Genomic DNA, 5,779 nt, shown 5'->3' with positions numbered 1-5,779 from the left:
TCCATTATTAAATGTTTACTTTGTAAAAGTTTTTTTGTGTGAAAGTAAGCTAGTATAATATCAGTGAATGGCTATGTTTTCGTATACAATTATATGCTGCTTAGACTTTTCTTTTTTTGCCATATTTTAGTTATAGCTGTTGTAATGCTCATTTCTCACTACTTTATTCATATATTTCACTAGATAAATTTTATAAACCAAACACTTTGGTAAACTTATTTCAAACATCAAACCATTGGTTCACATGATTGTAAGTATGTTATACATTAAATAGTTCACATTAGCTAGGCAATGGTAGCTGAGTGGTTAAGGTACTTGACTTGTAATTAGAAGGTTGCTTGTTTAAGCCCCACCACTACCAAGTTGCCACTGTTCAGTCCCCTGAGTAAGGCCCTTAACCTTCAAGTTGTACTCAGTCATAATTGTAAGTTGCTTTGGATAAAAGTGTCAGATAAATGTAGATATGATACATTTCTAAAACTGGACCTCATATTTCCATCTTTTATTTCTTTATTTAGCGCTCTTGGTCAAATTGTACCTTATTAGGAGTAGAGCTTTGGTATATAACATATGGGTATCATGCTATAACAACCTTTAAAGTGAATTTAAGAAAATATGCAAAAACAGAAAACAGTTAACCTTAGTTAACCTTAGTTATTTTCTTAATAGGGATTAGTAGGCATAAGTAACGCATACAACTCATTTGAGTAGTTTTGTAAATTGCCAATTGTTATTAAACAGTATACCTGTATGCCTAATATTATTAATAATAATGCAGTTTTTGCATAAATCATGTATAAATATAGTGTTTAGTATTTAAGTATATATAGGTTTATATAACATCTATAGTTTCTATCTAGCATTGTTAAAGTGCTAACAACAAACAACTCATTTATGTTGTATATTTATATAAAATTTCTCAGCAGCTTTACTTTTCTTGTTATTATTTTTGTTGAATGGCCCTGATTCTACACACTCACTCCCAATCCCTTCACCTCTGACATGGTCCGCAGTCATAAACAAGGTGTGCAAATTAGAAGACTAATCACCAAGATATCACAGACTTTCATAACCTACAATAACTGGACTGTAAACATTTGTTCTCCAAAATTTTCAAAATATGTTTCTTCTTCTGTCCATTGTGATTTCATTGTTTGTAAACATTACTGAATAGTATCTATCTGGATGTACAACTACTGTTTCAAAAGTATGGTTCCTCCCAATGTTTCTTCCTTATGCCACCCAGATAGATTTTCATGGCCACTGTTGCCATGAAATGCTTGCACATTAAGAGTCTAGACCTTGATTCATGTAAAGCTGCTTTGAGATAAAATCTACCTTGTAGAAAGGCAGATCTTTCTTTAATTTAGGCAAGGTCAGATTTCAGTCTATTCTGTGTCTTCTGTCTGTCTTTCATTTTTAAATTGACTTTATTAAGAAAATTCAATTAAATTCAATACAAACACTCCATCACAAAAACCTCACAAACAATATCCACCGGAGGACCCAGACTACCTTCACTCTATACATTAACAATTAACAATACAATTTACATCTGTAAATTAGGCATACATCATCCATTTATATGTCCAAAAGAGTCCAGGGAAATTTCTTTTTTCCTCTCATATCAAAGCGTCTTCAACCTTTTTAACTCACACACGATCTGTTTAAACACTGTTTCTACAGGTATTATACATTGCTCAATAATCATCTTACATCGTGTTTTCCAAACCTTCGAATTTATCACACAAACAATCATCCAACAAAAGTCCTTCACATTCTCAGTCAGATTCTCATTAAACACTCCATACATAATACTTTTCCTGTTACGATCCTCATTTAAACCCAATAATCATATATTTCATAGCAAAAATAAATATAATGAACAAGAGAGGTACATTGGGCAACTCAGAGGAAATGGTGAGTAAGTGTAAATGAGCTATTGTTTATATAGCTCTTTACATATATAAAGCCACTTATTTATGGCTTTCTATGTACACTCTGCCTGCTAGCATCTTGCACCCCACTGTCATGTGCTGGATTGTCTCAGCAACCCCAGTGCAAGATGGTGTGAGGATATATATATATATATATATATATATATATATATATATATATATATATATATATATATATATACACACATACACACACACAACAGGTCCCTGGGTGTCTGCAGCAGTGTATCTGTCATTTCCTGAGATTATGATGGAAGGCTCCTTTTCTCTGTCTGGATAAGCCTCACCTTTTTAACACCTTTTGCCTGTCTCACAGATGCCATCGATTCTGCAAGCACTTGAAAGCTCCTTTCCCCTGGTCTGCCTCTGAGCACTGCCCTATATCAGTGACTGGGAAGCCCCTCTTTCAGACCTCCTTACTCAAAAGTCATTGATTGGTGAACCTCTGTCCTCATCGATCTTTCCCCAAAGAACTATGTGGAAGAAAAGCGGACAGAATGTCTAGCCAGGGTTTGGAGAGGCACACAATTCTTCCCTGCTGTATGAGACAGATATGTAGCCTTTTCTTATGGTGAACTAAATAGATTTGAATCTGATTCGCTGGATCTGGGTTCATTCATTTAGAGCAGGCCTGAGAAACAGCCACTGCAGCTAGGTTTGATCTCTGCCTTTTCAAGGTAGGCATTATTAACGCATTATAAGTCCACTGTGTAGGGGAACGTTGGTCAATTTAGCTCGAAGGATTCACGTTATGTCTTTATGCACAGCACTTGGCATGCATGCGAGGCCTTCAGCCGCAGAATTACCGACACAGCGTTCATTCATTTCTCAGTGATCAAGTAAAAGGAACCAGCACTTTGAATCAATGAAGACCGGCGTGAAAGGAAAGAAAATGTGAGTGGGCTGGCGTGCGAGTAGTGGATTGCGTAGCCGTTATTATGTTGCGATGCTGTTCCATCGTGATGGAAGGATGGAGTCCTAGGGGTGCGGCAGGCCCAGGCAATAAATCATTGGTCTGCGGATGACAGTTCTAAATGAGCGCTCTCATTGGGCTAGACAAGTACATCACTTTGTGTGTTACTTACTTCAGGCTCCGCCACACCATCTGTGCAGATTAAAAGGCACCCGTTGCTCCCTCTCCCTCTCTCTCTTTCTCTCTCTCTCGCTTGCATGTGTGTGCATGTATAAGCACTGCAGCATGTTAAAGAGGAGCTTCGTAACTCTCAGGGCTTTCATTCACCTCTTGGGGACAAATTTCGCCATTTATTTTGTTCGTTCTCATTCTCTCCTTCATTGCAAAGACAAACATCTCCCTCTCACTCAGTTCAGGTCAGTTCACGTCGATTCAATGGTAAAATTCAGTCGTACATCTGGATTGCCAAAGCCTGGACTACAAAGGTTGAGATTATCAAACAGTAATAAAAGCAGGAGATTGAATGCTGTAAATGTGAAAAACAACTGTGAAAAAATGAACATTAAACATTGCAATTTTGTGACTGGAAAGAAAAAATATGGCACAAATTGAAACAGGGTTAAGGGCAGCAGTGAAATGACTAGGTGTGTTTTACATTAGGATGTGCTCATGTGTGTGTACAAGTATTTGTATACACCTTGTTCTTACAGTGGCAGACAGGCAAATTTGCTGACTGTGTACAGACTGCCCTGTTAATCTGTTATTATTCCCCTGAGTTGTCATGTGTATGCAAAGTATAAACTCGCCTTGCCTTTCCTAAGTGATTTGTTATTTTTTTAAATGTTAGGAATTTATTTATCATAAATTTGTTTAAGAAATTCTTTGAGTATCTTACTGAATTTTGAGCATTCTGTCAGAAAGCACAGCTATGTTGTGTTTTGTTTACCCAACTATCATATTCTTTGTTTATTAGGCAGCCAAGCCAAGATTTTTTTCATTTTTCAGTCAGTGACCAGGTGACGCTGAATACAGTTATACTTCTTCATGAAACTCAATAGCAAATTAGCCGTCATGGTCATGTATGCGATGATGTACTGTCTTCTTAGAGCCACATAACACTGCATTTTACTTTGGGAGTTTGTGTGAGCTTCCTAATGGGCTGTACTTTTTTTTCTCTAGTGTTACTGTAAATTGGTCAGATGTACTATAATTTTGAATAATTATTAGGTGTAATGATTGCACACAATACTTTGCGATGTATACAGGGTTGTTCCTGGGGTTCATAACAGTACCCTTCAGTATCTCCTCGACTGGGAGGGCTATGCACCTGAGGAACAATTGTGGGTTCCCAGGGCTGATATCCTGGACCCCTCTTTGTTTGCGGACTTCCACGCCCTCAGGGCTGTGGTAGACCCAGGGCTCCCTGTTCTCGGGTGTCCAGTGTCACCCGTCAGATGGAGGGTACTGTTACGAACCCAAGGAACAACCCTCAGCCCCATACAGCCATGCCCACTCGCAAACACCCCCGATCTAACTCACAGAAATTCTAGCACACACCTGATTCCTATTCGTGTATACAGCGCGAAGTATTGCTTTACCAATGTGGCGTACCGAGCGTTTCCTTATCCTGAGTGTTTTCCTGCCTGCTTTCTAGACCTCGTCTCCTGCCTGACCCTTGGATACCTCTCAGATTCTACCACGTGTTTTGAGCCTGGACCAACCCGACCATGCTTCCCTGTCTAGTTCTACGAATTAGTTTGTTTGATAAAATAAAACCTCTAGCAATTGGATCCTCTTCTGTGTGTGTGCAATCATTTTGAACAAGCACTAATCAGACAAAGGTGAACATATGAACAGGGAGAACCAAAATAAGGACTGGAATAAAGGAACAGACGAGGGGCGGAAAAAACGAAACCAAGAAACGGAACAACCAGGAAGTAAAAGGAAAACAGACACAACAGGGAAACTATGGAAACAGGGATGTCAGGAGGGTGACCATTCATGACATTAGGTAAGGTGTTACGTTTTGTTCCTGAACCTGCTAACCTAGATTTGAATCATTTTAGTGAGTGAACTCTGAATCATGGCTGAGGTCCAGCTGAGTGAGGCCATTATGTTCTTTACTAAAATTCATAGTGATATGAATGAGTGTTCCTATTCTTTATATGTTTCCAGACTTAGTTTGGTAATGAGTGTAAAGAACTATGGCTTATTTATCATTTATTATAATGTGAATGGGGATAGCCATTTTGTAAGTGCTTCCAGAAATGGATTGGCCTTTGTTTGCATATAATGATTGGACATTTACTAATTATAAAGATCGAATCCTCTCCTGTGCACATTATTTGTGTTGTTTCTGTGACTTGTTTTAGGATTTCGTTTCAGGGGTCTGTTCCACATTCTCAGTTTGGAAGTGAAACCTGGTCTGCACTGTGGTGAGGAAACCCCACTCACTCGCTCTGTCAGTTCATTCATTACCTTATGATACATGTCCTGAAGGGGTGATGCTGGTGCCTATATAATTACAGCAGGAAGAAGGATTCATTTCATTCATGCTTAATTAATCAGTATTATGTAGCATTTTGGTCCCTGTGATTCAGATCTCTTTGGCGATTACTTTTGCTTTGGTCAGGCTTGATGCCAGAGTTCTGTGTTGCTTTCTGGTACTGCTCGAGCAGAGGCAGGTTTTGATGCAGGGTCTGACAGCAGAAGCAGGTCATCGGCTCAGAGAGCATGTAATCCTTGATTCATGCAGAGTGAGACCAGGGGCTTCGGCCTGTTGTAAGATCTCTGCTAATTCGATGACATAAATATTAAACAGTGTTGGGTCTTGGCAGCAGTAGTGCCTCACACTTCTCGCATGGCATATTTTTTAGTTGTTTATATTCTTTATAGTTTCTTTATTTCT

This window comes from Electrophorus electricus, chromosome 18 (assembly GCF_041902795.1).
Source record: "Electrophorus electricus isolate QZ-2024a chromosome 18, ASM4190279v1, whole genome shotgun sequence".
Lineage (NCBI taxonomy): Eukaryota > Metazoa > Chordata > Actinopteri > Gymnotiformes > Gymnotidae > Electrophorus > Electrophorus electricus.
The sequence above is the reverse complement of the archived record's forward strand: the minus strand, read 5'-3'. Positions refer to the sequence as shown.